Source organism: Ischnura elegans, chromosome 8 (genome assembly GCF_921293095.1).
Source record: "Ischnura elegans chromosome 8, ioIscEleg1.1, whole genome shotgun sequence".
NCBI lineage: Eukaryota > Metazoa > Arthropoda > Insecta > Odonata > Coenagrionidae > Ischnura > Ischnura elegans.
The window spans coordinates 22,231,477-22,254,614 of record NC_060253.1 but is presented as its reverse complement, the minus strand read 5'-3'; positions in this window follow the sequence as shown (position 1 = coordinate 22,254,614).

Sequence of the window (23,138 nt, the reverse complement as noted above, 5' to 3'; positions counted from 1 at the left end):
GCAATAACCAAGATCATTGAGACTCGTATCCTTCATCGAGCACATTCAAAAATCGTAAGGGACACTGTAAGCAATAAAAAAAAGTCTGCAGTTAACACTAATGACTATCAATAAGCCTCAATATCACGTTTGTTTACAGCGAGATTCAATATGGCAGCCTCCAGTTCGTTACTGCTCAGAAAAACAGGCTACACCAGCGCCTCTATGTTGGGTAGGCCGTTGGACCACTGGGGCTCCGGAAAAATCAAAACAAAAGATGTTTTCTATACGATATATCGCAGTTCTGTCGCCCCCTTGCTTTCGATTACGTCCGACGCATCCTTTGCGCCATTTTCTCATAACTATTTGTTTTGTCACTTCATACAACGTTTGCGGTTGGACAGCCTGCCGTTCGGCGCACCTCTTGACTCTCTTAATGGGAAAGCTTAACACAAAGGATGTTACACTTAACATGCACGGTTTTGGGCATGGTGAAAATGGCAACAGAATTACTCACAGTTTATTTTATCCCCGAATTGGTTATCTCAGACAGTTTTGTACACAATTGATTTTAGTACATGTGCCCATAATCTCTCGACGGTAGAAAAAGCTAGCGTCGGCATTATCCTGCTGTTAACGAAAGCCGCCAAGGGGACCAGGAATTTACGTCCTATCCGACGGACGGAGTCTAAAGCCTGAATCAAACGATAATTTTTTTTCGTCGCGAAAGTGATCACTATCGCGATCACTAGAGTGACCACTCGCAAAATGATCGTCACCGGCAATTGTTTTTCGCGATCGCGATGAGGATTCCTATCGCTATTTTTCATCACTCGTCCGGTCGCTTTTTCCGTCGCTAAAACCGTCCCTAAAACCACATATCAGCCGATCATAACGCATGAATGTATGGTGTAATTGCAGCGCATCGTTTGACAATTGTGGGAACGACACAGATAAATAAACACGCTATATATTTTCGTGATGCGGGTCCTATGACAACGAGCTGTGATATCGGAAATGATGCGAAAAGCGACGACGGGAGTGACCATATGATTCAGAAAAATGATCACTGGATCGATCGCTTTTCGCGACGGGAAAAGTGACCGCGATAGTGATCATTTTCGCGACGAAAAAAAAATATTTTCATCTACATCTACATAATACCCTGTGAGCCACCTCTAGGGTGTTTGGCAGGGGGTGATCAATCACCAGCATGCAGCATGCATTGGACTCCCACACGCACACCACACCGTCCAAAAAACGTCACGTATACTAACAAATTATACTATTATATGCTGTTAGAAATAATAATAAAATTAAGAAACATGCAATAAGTTTTACATAGGTTAGTTGGCTACACTACAAATCATGCAATCTATCTATGAGTTCCATCACTGCCGTTATAATCTCTTATTGATCGTGGAAAAAATGACATTCTGTACCTGTCTGTTCTACAATCTATCTTTCTTATTTTATTTATATGATGTGATCTTCCGTAGCATGTTGGCGTCCGTACGATATGGTTAACTTCGTTAGAAAAGACACTGCTCTTGAATTTATCTAAAAGGTTTAGTCTATTTTTCAATCTACGGTCCGACAGAGATTCCCATCCGATGATCGTGTGATTCAGGCTTTACACCATTAATGCCCTCCTCTAGGTTCTCGAGCAGGGATCGGGCAGCCTCTGAAAAATCTCTGCCACCATATCTCTGCTATCTTGCTATGAACAACTGAAACAGCACCGTTCTTTTATGATAATCCTGCATTAAAATGGTGTTGAATTGGTTTTGAGCGGCATTAATGTCTTTCCTGGAGTTGACTCCTCAATTCTATGTATATCCATGTAATCCTTCCCTAATATTTCCCCCGCCCCTCTTATTTCACATACAAGTAACGCTAAAAATCCGTCACGCCATCCAAATCACGCAAACGAATTGGGGTTTCTAACTTATGGTGGGATTGCTACGGGTTTCGTTTCATGCAGGAATAGAACCACCTTTTTCTGGCTATTTTTTTTCTGCAGAAGTTGTGGGGTAGGTACCTAATCCGCAATTTACTACAATATCGAAGGCTGGGCATGCGTTTCACTGAACATTGATGTGACCCAGGTTTTTCTCCTCAAGCAGGAGAACGTGTTCGACTAGAATCTTTTCCATCTCCTCAGTAACGGACTCTGGCCTGCTGAAGGATTTAAGAGCATTCTCAAATGTAAAAACACCATTAGTATGCCTCGTAAATTTAGTTTTAGATACTGTAAACACGCGGGCACTGTTTTTGCGTTTATAGTTCTTGTTTGCTGCTACAGCCATGTGCAAATTTAATTCATTCTACTTCCCGTACGCCGTAACCTAAATAGACTTTCATGCAAATCTATTTTATATTATACGTGGAAATAAATTTTGATTGTGCGAAAAATCTACAGAGGAAAAATCATTGCATCAAATCATCAAATCCGGCTGTGGCGCCGTGCGCACAACTTGGACTGCTAGTCGCATAATATGCTGATCAGTACATACCACCTTGTCTGGTATAGTCGGTAGCTTAAACCTTAATAACCCAATGTTGCTTCTAAGTAACATCAAAAAATTTATATATTTTAAGCCCTATTTGGGTAATATAAAAACTACTCATTATTTTGCGGTGTAAATTTTAATGAAGAAATATTTAGCTACCATGATGAACATAATTTGATGGAAAATTTTCAAGTTTTCAAAATGAAAAATCTTGAAATTTGATGTCTCCCTAAAGTAGCTCTGGGTTAGAAAGGGTTAACTGGCTAAAGTACTCGGTCGGAAGTCGAGGGATCCGGGTTCGAATCCTGGTTAAGGTGAATGATTTTTTCTCTGTGGATTTTTCGCACAATATGTGCATAGCGGGCGACTCCGTAAACGTTATCACAGTGTCTAGTCCCGGTATACTTAATAAATTACGATTGCTGAAAAGGAAGAATTTTCCAATAACATCATTCAGCAGTCTCTAAAAATGGACTGGTTCAAATTCAGCCACATGCAGTTGTCCAACTTAGGCAACACATTCCCGTTAAAATAACATTAGCGCCAGGAGAAATCCATACTCATGCAGATTATTCTGTTATTTTTTAACGTAACTAATGTTAAATCTCTTCCAAAGAAAAAATAATTGCATTTTTATCAATCGTCTCATGAGTTACTTGGAGAAATTTCTTCATAGTAAAATTCAAATAACTGTAAATATCACATATTTCATTCCAGACGACCGGTTTCTTAGCGGTGTAACAACATCTGGTGTGGATACAGGAAATTCCAACGCTTAAATGCACTAGGTCAGAGGGGGATGAAGGATAATGACAGAAGGCGGGGCAAGGTTATGTGAAAGGAAGAGATATTCAAAGTGCATCATTGGGGAAAACCTTTTCCTATTGAAAATTAAAGAAAACATTATTTAACTTGAGACGGCAGCTTGCGCAAGAAGGGTAAATCATTGTAGCAGAAACAATTAAATCACTCTAACTTCGATCCGCGACGGAAATGTGACTCTAAGTTTCTCACCATCTAACGACGTTCCTTTAACGGCGCACAGTGGTTCTAAATCGAAAAAAGGTGGTCGAAAGTCATCCTTTCAACTTTTTCCGAGGAAATTTCGTAAGTACCATTCGTATTCTACACTATATGATCCATGATATAGGCTAGTACTACGACTATTTCGTGTCTCATTGTAGTCTGTAGAATTCGTCAAGCATGAATCCTCCGGGATAAAAACGCCTGCCGCGTAAAATCTTATAGAAGTTCCCCTTCTTAAAAAAGGTGTCAGAGAATGTATGAAATATAAAAAATACAGAGAATAAATTGGTACCTTCGTGCATAAATACTTATGACTTGTTTTACATCCATTGTTTTATAGATAGAAAGAAACATATTAAAACTTTGTCTTTTTTACTTTGATTTTGAAATATAAATAGAAGTATCATTTTGGGAACCTTCGAGCCACCCGGAGATGTTGACGCAAATCGAAAGTGTATAGTCTATAGAGTCTATAGCAAAAGAAAAATCTTGTGATTGTTATCGAATTTGGCCGACCGGGGTATCATTGATTATCTAAAGAAAATTTAATCATAGGCCAGCGTATGGAAATTACACAGGAACACATAATACCATTGTTTCAATAGCGGTCAACTTTAATTGTATACATAATTTATCAATTATATAAAATTGAACAAATAAAAATCACAGATCTGAAAAAATGAGCTCGATTTATTTTATGAGCATCAATCAACAGCTGGAATGAAAACTTAAATGTATATTTTTAACATTTAATTTTTTCAATAATTGGCCATATAAAACAATGATATCAAAGATACAACAAAATAACTTCAAATACGGATTTAGCGGACAAAAATCATATGTACCTAATGCTTCTTCATAATACAACAGTGAGTATAAGAGTGGTAACAATTTCGACCACCTTTTTTGATTTAGGACCACTGTGCGGCGTCAATCCAATATATTGCCAATTAAAATGATTGGTGGACTCAAAGGGGGAAGAATACCAATGGGGTCGATTTAGGAAACTGTCCAGTATCCGTAACCTTCTCATACTCTGTGGCGTATTTAGATCATAATTTCTGGGGGAGGTCCCTCTTCATCCCCTACTTTATATCACTCCATGTTATTACAACGTTTTTATAAACTCTTTCTGCTGTTTTTCATATTGTCCTGGTCGGATCATGCAACTCAATTTTAATTTACTTTCCTATTGGCTAGCCTAGCACAAATCCATCAAGCTTTATTTTCAGGATAAGTTAGAAGCAGATGAGCATTTGGCAGTGCACTATTTTAACTCTTTTATTGTGATTTAAGTTGCATTTCGATTGTTATTCGGAATTTAAAATTAAATATAGATATTAGTTTTTTTAAATGGCCACCAAAATCCGATGGCAACGCTGCTATCATCATCAAAGGAAGAGTAATGATAGAAAATCATAACTACAAACTACGGAATATGTTCACATCAAATTTCATTTGGAAAATTGATTGAACAAAAATTTACTAGCAAAATTAGAAAACAGAGCTATAAAAAAAAAGGAGATTAATAAGGTAGGAAATTTACAATGCCATTTTTTAAGTCAAATGGCTTGTGTAAATACGAACAATTCCTCGCTGAAAAATTCATTTTTTTAACTCTTAATTCTCGATATTCCCTTTTGCTTCGCAATTATGACTTACTGATATTATATTTGCGTATACGTTTCGCCGTCTACATCTAAATTAAGCAGCTTGATGGATAAGTGATGTGCAATTCTCTAGATATTTATAATTATAGAGTGATTTTTACCCTTACCGAAATTTGAAATTTACGATGTAATTTATCAAATTAGTTTGTGATAAAAAATTTGTTATTCACAAATAATTATATTTATTTTGTGTAATTTTATGCAAACATTTCTACGAATAATATTATGTATGAAGGATTATCCCTTTATGCATATACAAGGTTATTATAAATGTTAGAACCATTTTCAAAACTTTGTATTTGTTCTTGAACAAATTCAAAAAGCTTTATACCAATGAAAAGAAGTAGCTTCTTAGGTTTTTCATAGCGGTTGATATCAGTTTAATAAAATAACTTTAATAAGTAGTAATAATTGATTAGTTTATTATTATTTATTAATTAGAAATTGGTAAATGATATAAATGTTCAATGTGGCTGACGTTGGCTGCACTGCCAACAACTTTGAAACTTCATGTGCTCGTTGGTATAATGCTAGTTCATTTTGGAGACATACTTGAATAAATTCGACTTTTTGGAAGTGGGTCCATCATCTAGAATAACCCTTTACTTTACTCATTTACTACCGTTAGTTCTTAAACGAATAATTCTGGGAGCCGATGGAGACTCGGAGACTGCGCGCCAGACTCAGATTAATAGAGCAATCGAGAATAGATATCTCTAGGAGCGACACGTAGGAAATCATATTAGAACTACACTTTAATTCCAGAGCCAAAAGAAACGGTAAATTACGGGAAGTATTTAGTTGAACCAATCGGTGTGGGTATTCCTTTTTCCCCCGAACTATAAAGGTGTATAATAAAAATAAAACGAAACTTCGTAAGAAAATTTCCTTTTTAAATATGATTTGATGCTTTCCCGGCGAATGATATGGGTAAACTCTTCTCGGGATTCCCACCGGGTGATCCATAATGGCCAACGTTTCAAGCTCCGACTCGGGGCTCATTCTCAGGACTGAATGTGGTTCGATTTGTTTGTGGCTGCTGAAGGGAGATGAGGATAGTGGCTTAAATGGTAGGCGTACTTCAGGTGGTGCGAATCAAGCTATACAAACTCTAATTGAGGCCTTACTTGATGCAGCGAAAGATGACATTCAGGGATCTGCACTTGTTGAAGCTCCGGCTTCCAATGATGACACGCCTAAGGACACTTGAATGTAATGTGTCGCTGTGGCCATTGAGTTTTCCAAGTCATCAATCATCCTTGTTACATTTTTACTGTTGGTTTAATTGAATTGCTGTCTAATATTTTGAAGTTGATCGTTTGGAGCTATTTTCAATTACTTATAGTGTTTATTTCAGATTTAAATATGCACTCTTTTTCTATTAAGCATTTTCTTCATTTCAATTTTTTGTTTTTTTTTATTTGAAACTTTGGCCGTTATGTATAAATTAACCCGGTGGGAATCCTGAGAAGAGTTTACCCACATTTCCTTTTTATTTGCTAACGGCTGGTGTCCTAATACACCCTGCCACTCACCTATTGAGCCGTCCTGCGGTGTAGTATGCAGATGTAGTTGTTAATCCACTTGAATTATCGAAATTTGTTTGGGTTACAACTCAATCTCAATTTATGCAGTAGCGTTCCAGGGGATATATGGCCTTTATGATCGTCGACATCGGTCTGCAGATGGTATGTGTTTTGTTGTAAATGGCGGGAGGAGGAGGGAATTGTGGGTAATCGAAGGAGGGAGGGAGGGGGTGGAGTTGAAGGGGAGAATGAGCGTTGACCCAGATTCCCTTATAAGGACGCGAAAAGAGGCATTTTCGCATCGGGGGATTGATGGAGCTTCCGTGGACAAATTAGGAGGCTCTTTTAAGGCCTTGTGCGCGGGAGTAGAAAGGGAGACGCTATCTTAAGCAGATGCGAACTTATGGCGAGACTTATCGACTGTTTCCATCGCGAAACCAGCTAACACCAGTATCCACATTGCCATTCTACGGTCATGTGAGGATTATAATCGATTTCCACGCCATCAGCATGAGTTGGCAATCATATGATAGATTTGATTCGCCTTCAAACCTTCTCATACTTATGTGTATATTCTCTTTTGCATCATTAATGAATTTTACTTATTTATTTGCCTACATCACCTAGAAAACAGTGCATGTAAGACTTTTGAAGAGAAACAATCCAACGAATAACTAGGGTATTAGGTTGGTGCGACGGCTTCCCACCCTGTCGAACGAGGTTCAAATCCCGGCGGTGGCAGTGATTTTTCAGAGGCTGCCCGATCTCTGCTTGAGGAGAATACTTCAAGTATACCACTCCGTCCGTCGGATGGGACGTTAAGCCGTGGTCCCCTTGGCATCTTCGGTTAAGCGTAGGCAAATGCCGACGCCGGGTTTCTCTCCACCCTTCACTCATGGCACAACTGGCCTTTGCTGCCGGTCGACTCCTCCAAATACCATACCATACGATTAACAATGTGCATAAGACGATCACAAACCCTGGATTGGGACAGCCTGTCCAGGCTGAACTCGAACCCGTGACCTTCGGTTTGGCAGGCAAGAACATCATCTCGCGCCTCTGAGGCCGGCAAATGTTTGTTACGGAGCCCATTCGGAGCCATTCTTTGCCTATCCTACCGTCCACATACCCCTCGATGATTGCCTTAATCAGCCCATCATGCATCATGATTTGGCTGATGAAGGTGCCCCTAGGGTTCTTCTTCTAGGATTCCTAGTAAATGTATTTTTTCACCCACGTATTTCCACGTTACTTTATAGCACTCCTTCAAACCAGTTGACAGAAAAAAACGAGTTTTTATCTTGTACTTTCTATAAAATATGTTCGTGGGGATTCTGAACCGGTATTTCAATTATCCATTGGAAAAGGAAGCACAAAGACCAGAAGAAAAAAGAAGTACATTAAAATACCGTAATTCCATGATTTTAGATTAAAACTATGAAATACAAGCATACATTGGACAGTCATCCAATCGTAATATCCCTCACTAACTCCGCTTTTGTCGTTATTCCCGTTTACTTGCCTTTCGACGAATGTGTGAATTAAATCCCAGAGTAACTACTTCCGATTCTCCATTAACGGGCATCAGCTATTCTCGGACGTTTTCTTTGGCCCTGCAGCTGAGCATTGTTCCTTGCGAAACTAACGCTTCTAAATGGTGGACACCCGTATCCACGTACTGCCGGCAGTAGTAAGTGTGCTTCCAATTAAGGGCACACTGTAGTTCCTTTACTATGAATATTTCTCTTTCTTCATAAAACGCCGTCTACGGAAATCCTTATGCCCACCAAGAACTTATCTAGAGGAAAACAAAACAAAAAAATGAAAGACACACCGTGCTATCTACTACAGGATTTCCAGGAAGAAACCCAGAATTACCATAAACGCCCTTGCCTCTGTAACTCAGTAATTTGGACTTGTAAAAATCTGTTTCGGTTTGCTTCTGTGTTATGATGGCTAGCTTTATTTTTCGACGAACGGAAAGGGAACCAAGAATATTCATAAATGAAATTGAAACATGTGGAAAGGCTAACGAGCTAACGTCCTCGCATCCATGCAACAACATCATTATTTATACCTGTTTTTTCCTCTTGCAACCAAACTTATTTCCTATGAATTTCTCGTCTTCGAACTCAATATAAATGAAGATTTTCTTGTCATCGCTTTGGAGGAAAGCGCGCTTACAATTATTGGAAGACTTAAGTTCGCTCTTTAGCTTTTTACGTTTGCATAATTGAGGTAAATGTGGCCTTAAAAAACTCTTTAACATGGTTTTATGGAATGTTCCCTATAGTTGAAAAATATTTTTTCCCGACGTTACTCTGTTAGCATATTCACTGCGACGGAACTACCGGGGGTTACCGGTATCTACCTTAAGCTGGGGAAGCAGGTGAACAAGTTCAACCCATGTGAATTATAAATAAGAGGATACTATTTCCTCGTAATACTGTATTTATTCGATTATACTCGTCTAAATTGTGCAAACATTTATTTCCTGAACTTCAAAATACAAATTATACCCATTCACCTTGAAATCTGTAAGGTCAATTAGGCTGAAATTTTACGGAATTCTTCCATTTCACGTACGTTTTCGTGTAATTAAAACTGATATCAGAAACTGATAATATAATACTATTCCGCAAGAAACCTCATTAATGAGCAAATATGTTGCTTTTGGTCCACTGATATTACAGTTAAATTAGCACTTCAACTATCTCTCAGCCACAGATTCTACGAGAGGTGACAATAAATAGGTTTAAAACCCTAGTGGACACAACTATGTTAACGGGAACCAGCCTCATACATAAAGAGGAAAGTGAAAAACCAAGTAAAAACAAATGAGTTCGTTTTCAAAGATAGAAGGCCACTGTAATAATGCAGGCATACATGAATCTCTGTCACAATGTATTTGGCCATACTAAATTAAAGATTCGGTCAGAAAAAAACGTCCCATATATCCACACGCGCTGAGCCTATTTTTTATTTCAGAAGACTTTCCCTTCTTCCATTCCCAGTACTGAATCATTATGACCGGCTGTCAACTGTTTCACTTTATCATTTTTCGCTCTCCGTGGCAACTTTTTGGCTCGTTTATTTCAAACCCATCATGACAGTGAACTTTCCTCGCGGTCAATATCGTTTAATCTTAATCTCCCCACGCATACTTAAAAGCTATAAATATTAGACCTTCATTTTGGATTGCTTGCAGAACTCATTGCTTAATTAATGTATAACAAGTCTACATTACTTGAAATGAATACAGACCTCTTTCGAGATTTTTCACTGTGTTACTTAATCTTCTGTTTGTCTTACAAATTTCACTATCGACTATACTTAAAATATTCGTAAGCAATGTATACTTTAAAAAATGTTGTGATACAGTTTTTCTCCTCGTCCTGCTGGCAAACGTATCTCCAACGGACTTCTCATGCTTGAACTCTATATAAATGAACATTTTTATGTCATTACCTTCGAGGAAACATTCTCATCGTGACGTGTTGCCTGCTTACCATATCAGTTAGGTAGGATGTATTGGGTCTGATGCCAGCCCCTTATCAAGCGGCTAACATCAGACCCACTACACCCTACCTACCTGGACAGTGAGCGTAAAGCTCGAAAATAATTGCAGTTATTAGATGCAAATATGCATAATTGCCATGAGAAAAAATTTTCCTGGACCAGAAATCGAACCACGGACCTTTGGCTTTCCGGGACACTGTCCATTCTTTGTTTCCCATAGCAATTTTACCCACACTCTTGGAAATAGATGTCAAGAATAGGTCAGATAGATAGAAAGCCAAAGGTCCGTGGTTCGATTCCCGGTCCAGGGGAATTTTTTCTCGCGGCAAGTCCTGTGTATTTCACCACCGTTCAAGCGGCAGGCTTTGAAACGTTACACATTAGATGCCAATTTTTGCGCGAAAATTCAATGCAACGCTTCCAGTTGTAATAAAAGTATGTAAGGCTTACGAATATTTTGAGTTGGTCGATAATGTCGCTTAATATGGTGAAAAATGTCGAAATAAGTCCGTAAGCTTTTCAAGTCATGTAGCTTTTTATTCACACACTAGCAGGCCACTCAGCGTTTCTCGGGAAGCATAGCACCCAGAGAAGTGGGAAATTGGAACTTGGATTTCATGATAAGATGGTAGTATATTTAGATTAAGAAAAAAGCAGGTGTGATGATGGTATGCATATGTAACGAAAAAAAATGGAAAAAACAATTTCGGTATTCCGCGCACGGCATCAGCTTATACCCTGCTCCGAAACATTGTTCGTTATGTGTGTCAATACGAGCGTAGGCCAAAAACGTCGTATGAACGCATACCCCAGCCTAAAAGGTTTGCACCGAGAGGACTAACAGTTAATTGTAGAATCCTTTGAGTTATGCTTTCTCTTGGAGTGTGTCAAGAGGTGTGCCTACACGGCAGGATGTCAAACCGAAGAAGTTGCATGACGTGACGTAACAAACGGTAATGAGCCAGCGACTCAAAGCGCGCGTCGGATGTAATTAAAAGTAGCACTAAAGACTCTGGAAGCATTAGGTGTCCTTAGGTATCAACTTTCGTTGCAATCCGTCGAGCCGTATTAAAATGCATAGCGGACAAACAAACAGTAATCCTCTTTTATGATATCATATATAGATGAAGCAATGTGTATTACATGAAATCTTCAATGAAGGTCTTACATTTAGAGGTATTGCGTGATGCCTTCGTTAATTCGATCGAAGCTGTACAATCATATTTTGTAAAACTGGGATAATGCCAGATGGAAGTTTGTTTTTACTCTACATTAACTCTAAAACGAATGATGTTTCGTAATGGCTGCAAAAATTGTCCTTTGCCTTAAAATATCCTGAAAAAGTATGCACACCATGGCCAAGGTTAACCAACGAAATGGGAAACTGTGATGTTCTACCGTCACGCTTTTTGTGGTGAAGGTGATGAGGTCTCTCAAGATCAATCTGAAGATAAAGTAAGATATGAATCTTGGTATTTGAAACGGAGCGATGGATCTTCCCTCCAGCGAAAGAAAAAAACATTCCAGCAATGAATATAAGAGTACCATTAGATCTCCTTCGCTGAGAAACTTTCTTCATTGTATCGGGCGCATCTAGTTTAAAATGCATATGTTAGTGATTGGAAAGCAGACTTGGTAATTCAGCTTAATTTATTTCTATGACCAGGGTTTTGGCGTCGAAAATCTTAAACAGAAACCAAACACTACCAAAAAAAAACACCAAGGTTCACACGAGAAAGGAGTAAAATATTCCGAATTTATAGTCTCAAGTTTGATTGACGTGTGACCATTAAATGTAGAATGAATAAAATAGGTACAAAGGAAAGATGTGCGATTCGTCAAAAACTGCTACGGGTGAACAAAAACCGTTACCCAGGTGTTAGCAAATCAAGCTGTGAGCCGATGGAGACTCGGAGACTAGGCGGTAGGCTTAGATTACTTGAGCAATTAAGAATGGATATCTTTAAATAGGACTCGAAGAACATCATATGAGTGGGTTAGAAGCTAAGGGATACAAGTGATTTTTTTCTCAACAGAGTTAGGTAAAGTTAATTGTTAGAATAAATGCACAAAAATCTGGTTGCCAAGGGAAACGGATGAGTCTCTGTTCTGTGCTGACATTCAGTGGAAAATCAAATGCACTTCAATTTATCTAGTTCATCTCGTTTGTTTTCTATACCCAATTTCTGTACCTAACTCTCCACAGAAATGAGAAATCACTTGTACCCCTTGGCTACCAACCCACTCATATACCAACCCCGCTACATTTCCAAGTCCGACTGGAACGTTAAATTAAAAGAAATATTTTGCCGAACGGATAGTTATGGGAATTCGCTTTTCTCCCGAACCATAAATGATTATTTATTGATGCTAGTCGTAATTTGTTGGAGTATTAGCTGTTTATATGTAAATGGGTGGTGCACTAACATCCCCCGCCATACACCTTTTTAGAAGGCTTGCGAGGTAGTATGTAGTTGTAGAACTTGTTCTTTGAATTCGGAATGTTCTATGGAGTGTTCTGTTCACCCTGACACCAACCCACGCGGAATGAACTCCTCCCACGCCAAACCGCAACCAGTACTGAATATTAATCCCTTACATTTGCCATACCAAGCCTCTCTCTACCCCATAATTTCGAATGTAAGTCTGAAAGTGGATTATAAATTTTATACCTGATGCTTATGCGTTTAAACTAGCTTTACCTTTGAAAATTCTGTGACTTAAAACTAAGCTAATTGTTTCCTCATTACTAACTTCTAGAATGTTAAGCCCGAAATTATTACAGGTATTTTACCCCCTTCGGACAATCCTAGGAAACGGTGAGTCCTAATTCGGCAACCGGTTTCCCAATTTCGACTAATAACATTAATTCGGTTTTTACTTCTGAATTCCTCTCATATATCCTCCCATCATAACAAGCATATTCAACCATAAAATCAATGAATGAATGATTCTAATATGACATATTACATATTTTATCAAAGTTTTATGAAGAAAAATCAGAACTAGAAATACTCAAGAAAATAAAAAAAGTCCAAATTTGGCCAAATTTTCCAAGTTGAAGTTACGGGTTTCCTTAATTACTCTGATACTATTGAATAAAATAACTCATTTTCACTTCAGGGTAACTTAAGGATTAAAAACTCTCGAAGGCCTAGCCGTCATCATGTTAAGAGTGGTACAATCCACACAAAAAATAAATTTTCTCCCTCTAATGGAAAATTAACCATCGCCAGATGTTTACATTTCCTAAATTAAATGTTTAAGATACATTATATCCATGGCTAAGTTCTAGCAACACGTATCTCAAAAATAGCATTTTTTCAGGAGAGAAAAATAACGATTAATTTCTTTTACTTGCACACTGAAATTAAAAACCAAAAGTTCATAAAACGGAAAAAGAAGCATTCATTCGCAAATAAAGTGTTGTTTTTTGCTTGTATTTTATTTTTTAATGTTATAACACTTTGTTTAAGATACCTGTCTTAAACGTACCGAATTTGAGATGCGTGTTGTTAGAACTTAGCCATCGATATACTGAATGAACGAAGTCAAAGGGGCAGGTAATGTGAGAAAAATCGTTTTTAAGATTCCACATTAAAAAGGTTTAAAATAAGACCTTTGCCTTTTATATGACTTTATGATATGCATCGATGTATCCTATGTTGTTTACAGTACCTTGGCCTACGTAGACGCAATAATTTCGAGGTAACGGATAAAAAAACGGATCAGTACAAAAAGTTTAAAGTTCCACATCTCCTTAACCAGGCAGCGGATAAATATTGAAAAATACACTTTTGAGAAATATCCTTAGTTGGAAGTGCACTGATAATTTATTCCGAATCGTTGGAGGTAGGTCAGATAGCCGATTTGACATCGAGTGATAGACAGCTCAAAAAAAGGCACTATAGAAGAAAAAAACTTAATTATGAAAAGGTAGGCTGATAGGATAACGATGAGAGCCAGTGGCGCAGCGAGGGGAGGTTTTGGGGGATAAACCACCCCCCCCCCCCAGAGCTCAGAGAAATTTCTAAGTTTAATCCATTTTACTTAATTGGATTGATATTACTAATAGAATAGTGTAAGGATTAATAAAATATCCCTCAGAAAGCCGTCAAACTCACCATTTTGAACCGTTTATCTTAAAATTCCGCAATTTATTGATCCCTTGCTGCGCCCCTGTTGAGAGCTGTGCTAACCTTATCTTCGGATGGCTAATGATGATTTTCGTGCAACTTCGCCCAGTAATCGAGGCAAAATTACATTCCCACTAAACTACCATTTCTCACCTTTCAAGAATGTTTTTTTTTATCGCAGGGGAAAGCGATTAGCAATCGAGATCAAAATCCCAATTATGAGAGCACTGGTAAATAGGATAATGATTAGTCTGGTAAACAGGATAATGATTAGTCATTTGCATTTCGTTCGTCAAGGTGAGGATTTTCCTCGCTTTTGGTGCACGGATTGATGCACGAACTTTCACCACGTTTCTCGCGAGCAGGCGACCTGCACTCTGAAATTGAAGCCGCTATCCTCGCCGTAAAAAACCGTGTTCTTCCCCATGAAATAAATCATCTACCGTATGATATACGTATGTTAATTCCGACGCATTTTCACCTTCAACTCTTAAAATTTCCGCTTCAGTTGAGTATTTGCTCACTTTTAGGAAAAAGCGTCAAAAAAATAATTTTAACGCGCGTTAATGGTAAATTTCAAATCATACTTCCACAGGAGATATTGTTTACGTATTATCAATCATTAAATTTTACTAAATTACGATTCCACTCAAATCGCGAACTCCTAGTGTTTTTCGATACCTTATTGTACATATCTGTCAATATAGGGAACACGGGGATAGGAGCAGAATGTCTTTGGGTTTATTTTTGCAACTGTTAACTATTAGAGAGTATTCGAAATAGATTAACCTGTTATTGCTCATCTTTTGAAGCCATGTTGGTTTAGTTAATTGAGTGTTAACATGTGAACTGTGAGTTGTGTGAATTTTAGCCGTTGTTTTCTAACTTTGGAAGATTTTGTATCGATGATATGTCATATTCAAGCATTTAAATAACAGTAATTCTTGGTATGTTTTTTAACTAAATTATCGTTAGTTTCGTATAATTGAACGTCTGAATAAACTTTATTTTCGGGTGTCAGTTCCTAGGTAAACGCAAAAGTGTTCTTGGGGCAGAACAAGTGTGGCGGAACGGGTAAGTTAGAAAAGATGGAGAAAAAAGAATGAATGGATAGGAAGAGAAAACCCTATGTTTATACTACAGCGATATTTATTCAAAATCAGGCTGGGTCACTTGTTCCATTTATAAGAAATTGGCTCACAACTCGTGTGCAGGAGTTGATAGCAAAGCAGATGATTCTGTACTTATGAGTGAATACTGTGATTAGGCTTAAAAAAAGACTAAGTAAAAGTGTACTGCGCCTAAAAATTCATTCCAATTAAAACTCAAGAATATGCTATTTGAGTTTTTATTTTATGTCACGCATTTAATTTGTTTTTGTAATTCATTTTCGCACTACCCCATTCCGTCCCATACCTGGGGCAGAACGGGGCAAATGGCATAAAGTTTTTGATTTTGGAAAAAAAGATGGTTAAGATTTTTTCCACTATATTATTGTATTTTTCTGTTCAATACATTTCAAAATGTCTATTAAAAATTTGAGGTAATTTTCTTGAACAGTTCTGTGTTTGCTTTGTAATATTTTGAACTTGATACCCCATTCTGCCCCGGATTCCTCGACGTAAACGAGGATGTCTGTCCGCGATACAATTCCATACTGCTGCACGGATTACAACCAAAGTTATTACGTAGGAAGTACATCTCATGCTCCCAAGTCCGGCAGTGCTACTTCTGGTTGTCCGACGTGTTATTTGCATCGTTAACTCATGCTAATCCACCTGGAGTCAATCTTTTTGTCGGGATATGCGTTCACACGACGTTTTAGGTCTCCGTATGTACGGACACACATTATGATCAATGTTGTAGAGCGGAGTATAAGCTGATCCCGTCCGTGGTATACGGGTATCATTTTTCCCATTGTTTGCTGTTACATACAGTGGCGTCACTAGTAATATGCTTTGAGAACCCCCTACCCTAGGCAACGGGAAAATGTTTGAAAAATGACATGCCTGGAAATACAATTTGCATCGTTTTTTCTCTCAAAATTTTACTTTGAGCATATGCATTAATTATTATGTGTCAAAAATAAACGATAGTTTTAAATATTTTTTTTGTCGGAGGCTTTGAGGGGGATGTATCCCTTTGAGCAAATTTTAAGCCAAGTGAAACTATGCTTATCTGCGGGGAATCCTTCCGCCGATGTAATGAAATCCATTTGAGATCGAACTGATGATATGAAGGTATGAACGCTGGCGTGGAACGCTAGACTCACGCGAAAGTATGAATCTGAATTACAAATGAAAACGGGAGTACGATCAGCTCTTCTCTTTGCCGAAAAACTTTCCTCGCTTCGTGTTTAACGATTTAGGGATCCACCGTCGGCTTAAATGTAACCTCTATTTGTTTTCCTTCGCTGAGTGCTCATCTCTCACCGAAAACTATCGCTAGGCGGCAGTGCATTGTTTTCTTGCGGCCAATATCGAATGAAAGCGTGAAGAATCACGATCTTGAACCTAAGTAAGCAGAGATTTGTTCCTCGGGAGAAAATCTTTTGAGGTGAGCGATTGTTTGTTCGCAATTTCTCTTTGTTCTAAAATACATTTATAGGTGTCCCACATTCTTTTTTCCTCTTGCTTACTACCTAAATCTGCCCGGTAATGAGTATGGTTGTGGGGAATTAATTACATCCAATAGAGAATTTTCGAGCGCGAAATATTTATATAAAATTTATTGCTCTGAGTGGTATGTATTCCCAAAATGTTTTTTAGAATTTAATTAATTAGAATTAATTTAAAAGAACTTTAATTTAGTGCCTGTAGTGAAGTGAGCAAAATTTGTTGTAAAAATGTATTTCGACTTTCATTTCCAAAGATTAAACTTCCTCCAAACTGGAAAGCTATGCTATCATAAAAGGTAACTCCTACTAGAAATAGAACATTCAGGCTTGTGTAGAGAAAAAAATAACTCACTCACTGATGCCTTCCGATGGTTGATTTGAATAGGTGAGGGTAGAATTTCACGCACCCAGGGTAGAGGAGGGGCATTTTCTTTCCCTCGGCAACCTCGCACTTGGCAGATGATATAAAATCAGCAATTAATTTAAATAAAGGAATTGACGAAACGTTACTTATCTCCACAACTTTGGAGAGTACACAGGAAATAATGTTGCGATTATAAATTAAATTTCTGTGAAAAACAAAATTTTTCTCGTGACACTGTTTCAATAAAATTTAAAGTAAACAAATTTTTGATAAGAATTTTTATCATTCTCCTGCCTTTAATTAATCGTAGCGTCACCATTAGATATTAGTGGCCTTTTTTATACTAATCTCCATAATAATTAACTTAAAATTCTGAATAACAATCGAGATACATGGATCGAAGTTTTTCCCGGCGAACAAGTTGAAGGAAATCTTCTCGGGTTTTCCACCGGTTGAGGATTTCCATGGCCGACGTTTCGAGGCTCGAATCAAGCATCGTCATCAGGGCAGTTGAAGAGTCTCATTCAACTGCCCTGATGACGATGCTCGAGTCAAGCCTCGAAACGTCGGCCATGGAAAGCCTCAACCGGTGGAAAACCCGAGGCTTATTTCCCCGTTAAATTCTGATCTTTTTGCCATGAGCGACGCAAGTGTTGACTTTCGTAAACCTATTTAAATGCACGGAGGGTAACAGAAAATTCATTGTCCAACTTGGAAATCCTGTTTATTGTTATGTTTTTGCGACTGTGCATCGGTTTGAGGGAATTACAATTGAAGAGAAATGGCCAGTTCAAAGTTCAAATTAAAACCCAAAGAATTACGAATCCTGTTTCATTATGGAACTCCAAAAGATACGGAAAAGATATATTCAACGCAAATGGACCAGACCGGAAGTACTGCCCTCAAGTGGGCGTTCTTTTGTTCCTTCGCTCCCTCACGCGTGTTTTGTTTTGCTACGAAATGCTCCCGCATTTCGTTCTATTGTTGCCACTCGCGTCAGTTCGCATCCACGCCTTGTTCCATGTTCTAGCTTCCTTATTTGGGCATCAATATGTCACGCGTGAGTGAACAAAGTGTGTAAGCGAAGCTGAGGGTGTTCACGAGAGGCCAATCACGAACGGATGGGCACCTCTCTTGACACGCGTTCGCCGGAGCGTGCTTCCGAATCGGTTGAGAGAACCCTGTGATGTGTGTGTGTTGTGACCTCATGTTCCCTCCTCATGGTGAGTACGGGGAGTTCAATAAATAATGAAACACATTTTTTTTCTGAAACAGGGGTTGTTTTATGCAGCATTCAAATGCATCATGTTATTTCCCAATCTTCTAGCTACAAGACACTATTTTTCAACATAATCTCCGTTTAATGCTACGGCTTCGTGCCACCTTGAATTGATTGTCTGTATGCCTGCACCGTACCAAACCACTGGTCAATGTGGGAGCCAACGTCTTACTACATCAATAACTCTTTCGTCATCCCAGTCGCGCAGTGGGCGGAAATCGGAAAAAGCCGAACAAAATTACAAAATGCCCTTTTTGAGTTAGAAATTTGAAATTCCGCATGTGAACCCAAAAAAGATTGAACTTGATTTGACATGATTCCGACCCGTTACAGAGATACGGACGCTCAAACGTGAGCAAATTTCCAGAAAAATGCCCGTCTTCTATTATCTCTGAAAATCTTCCAAATGAAGTAGATGGTGAAGTTAAAGGTGGATTCTTACGGAATAAAATAAACTATATAATCTGTTATCATGGTACTTCTTTTAATTCACGTAATCTCAACGAATATCTACGATAAATTCTTACCATGCAGTTATAAAATGGCGGCCAATGTTTTTCGTCAAAATTTTACATTTTGTGAGAGTTTCAAATGGGTCTTCGGCAAAGACACGCGAAGTAACTTACATCATAGCATAGAATTATCGCGGTGTATATGCAGTTAACTTTGAAATACGTTTGCCACGCCGTATATTAGATTGATTTTTCGATCGCGTGGCAGGGTTCGTCTCCGCGTGTCGGGAGCTGATTAGCCGCGACGCAGTAAGGTTATTGGAACTGTATGGATTTTAACACTCAGCATTCACCGTTTTTAAGCTGTGCTCCAAGACATCGATCTTCAAAGGGTCTTAGGTGAAGGAAACCGAAGATTTTCAGCCGGTGTAATTGCGCGTTTCATTGGAGTTAATTTAGTTTTCTTTGTATACGATCGGGGAACATGCTTTTATTGCATTAGCATTATGTCGCGACGCGTCGCGGCGATGATGAAATACCCCACGACTCACCGTGCTTTTTTCCACTGCCAGTCCCACGAATATATCCTACAAAAGAGGATCCTTAAGTCGGTCTGAAAATGTGTTGTCATAAAGCTTCCAAGTAGGCTTCCGCGGAGATTATGATGATATTTAGTGATTTTTCCGGGTATTCTTCAGCGTTTATCCATTTTGTAGGACAATATGTCGCCAACGTTCCAGTTGGCTTCCTCAGGTCCACTGAAGTGTCGATGCAGAGAGCTGTTCATCTTATATACACCCCGTTTGCCGCCTTTTTTGTGGAGGTGTGCCCTGATTGGTCAGGATCTTTGAAGACCCTGACCTGAGGCGGCGGTATATTAGATGAACAACTTTCTGACCAGCCGCCACCGCCGTCGCAGCGGCGGTGACTTCGACTCACGAGAGCACCGCTCAAGCCTGCTCCGCAAGGGCGTGATAGCTCAAAGTCGGAGCCCGTGAATGTTATTTCACGAAATTGCTGTTCGAAGACTCAACGACTGAAGAGCCCACTGTGCGCTGAGCAGTCGAAAAGGATGGCCAAGGATGCTGGCCATCTGTTCACGTTAGCATGGTTGACCTGAGGAAGCCAACTGGAACTTTGAAGAAATAATGTCCTACAAAATGGATAAACGCGGAAGAATACCCGGAAAAATCATTAAATATCAATGTGTTATCATATACTGTGTATCTATATGTTGTCATATACTTAACATGGGTTTACATAAGTCGCCACTCGCGTCGCTGACGGACAAGGTGATCCGTGTCTCACGGGAAAATAAGGTTTAATTAGGGGTATTATCCGAAATGTATACACGTGATAATTTTAATCTATCAAATTTATATTTTTTTCAGGCTATTCCTCGCAATTAGAAACACTATACTGTAAAATATTTGAAATCACCGCGCCGCGGATATTTTTGAAAACCTTTTTAAATTCGACCGAAGTAACAACAGAAATCTGCCTGGTTAATATCGCTCTTGTTGGGACCACCCTAATTAAAGGGATGGTCAGTCCCTTTAATGAGGGTTTAGCCTCGACTCCGAGCCTACGATTCGAGCCGCATGGTGGAAAGTCAGCTATCTAGTCATCACACGAACCCGATCCGCCGTAAGAAATCATTCTGAAATTTAGACTCATAAGGGACAGAGGGACTGGTCGGAAAAAACAGAACAGCGGACTACCATCCCAATTAAAGGCGATGGCACAGCAAGAGTACAGAGGGAAAAAACAAGGGGAAGTCCGACAATAAATTAATCAAGTAGATTATTGGAAGGTTAAAAATGAGTTGGGCTAATAAAGGCAATCATTAAAGGCCTCGAATTCCTAACACACGAATTCAGCTGATGATTTATCAACGATACTCAAATCCAGTCCACTGAATTGTGCGTATGGGGTATGATAAAATAATTCTTGGAGTATAGGTCAAATGTATATGATGCAAAAAGTTGTTAGCAAACGTTTCAGTTTATTTAAAACTATTATCAGGGCTATGAATGAAAACATGAGAACAAAATAAAATACGATGATATACAATATTGTTACATAAATAAATGTTACTATACAGTTTTTTTTTACAATAATATAATTTTTTTAAATAATAGAATACACAAAAATGTTGGCATACCTTAGCTTAGCACATATTTATTAATATTAGGTTACTAAGCTTTTACCAAACCTAGTTACCATTAATTTTGATTAATTAAATAAAAATAAATTTTGCTAAGGTTTTCAATGTCTGTTTTTTTAACACAACTGTTAATTGATTTAGATGTGATAACCGTATGTGGTATGCCTCGATCCCTCCTGTTAATATTCAGTTCTATCCTCGTCCATATATATGTAAGAAAAACATCTTAATAGTATGATTTTTTTCTTTGATTTCTTTAGGCATTTCGTATATATCTTCTTTTTCATCTATCCATTTTTCACTTTTACCATTTCTTCCAATTTTTATGAGTGGCGACCACCGCAAATTTGAAGTACAGTGCAACTTGATTATTACGACCTCGGCCGTAACGTCAACACAATGCAAGGTCATTAGTTCCTAAGTCCCGCCAAACTTAAAATTAGGGATGGTCGGATACCTCGGATCCAAATATCCGCGGATATTGCCCTTCATTGGATACATCGGATCCAAAGTCGCATGTGCCGTCGCATGCGATTCTTGTCCTACGCCACTGGTCAGTGGTTTATCCGAAGATTTTTCCTATTTTCATTTCCCAACCCAAGCGTAACAGTATAGGCCCTGAGCATGTAAAGATGTAAAAAAAACAACTTGAAAGCCTATAAAAATTATTTTTATTTTATAAAAATATTAAAATGTGTATGAAAATCTAAAAAGCATTCCTTTTATTGTACGTACCCAGAGTAAACTTGAATAATTACTACGTTTAATTGCGAGAATTTGAAAATGCATTTGGATCCGAAAATATCCGATCCGAAAGATCCGAAAAAAAACCTTGGTAGACTTTCAAGTAGACATGATTTCAGGATTCCCCAAACATAATTTCAGATCTTTAGAGTACGAAAAGATTGTGATTTTTCCAAAATTCCTTTTTTTCCAAACGCAATTTTAGGTTTTAAGTGAACGAGAAAATTTCGATTTTTTTTAATTGCCGAGATGAAATAATTAAGGTCCTCATGAGCCTAAAAATACTCTGTTTCAGTTTCGATAGCTTTCTGCATTTTGAACCACTGTGCGCCGTGTAGACAGAGAATAAGCGACGAAGATAGTTCGATCGCCGTCCGCTCGAGGTGTTGTGAGTTACATATCGCTTCGAAACCGCCCGCGCTGTTTAATGTGGTCAGTAGACCAACTAACTTCCCAGATACATACCGCGGGTTTCAAATGTTTACTATCCATGGACACTTTTTTTTAAATTAATCACGAGAAATCCACTGAACTATATTAGTGCTTCGTCTTCCAGTAACATCAGCTGATTGCATAACCTCTGGCCTCTGAAAATAATTGCTTCAAATTTGGAGGAATGAAACTGCCTCTTGTTGTGTGAAATTACATTCAGCTATATAAAGGGTAATGAATAAAGTAATAAAACGAAATTGCTGCTCAAAAATAGATGGTATTAAAATCCTAATACTTTTTCTGCGTGTTTAACTTTGTAGAAATACAATTAACGATCGAAATAAGCATTTCGAAAAATAACTTTTTCATTTTGGTCAACCAATCAGTTTCGTCGCTTAATTTCAGATGTTTCCATTTTAATATTCGTCAAATCAGTCTAACTAAAAAACCTTCTTGTTAATGATTTCGCTAAAGACAGAGCTTTACGTCACTGGATGAAAATTTACGAAGAGGCAAGTGCTTTGAAGACTGTCGTATTTTCTATTACAGTCGCGTGACTTAAATATTTTAGCGGCCAAAAAATGCATATTTATGTATTAGCGCGGTCAATGAAAGTGAGTACTTTGTGAATGTATCTTATATATGTACCAGCTAATATTATTTACGTCTTTTTCGACCAACGACCAACGAAACTCTTGCTATCAGCTCCCCCTA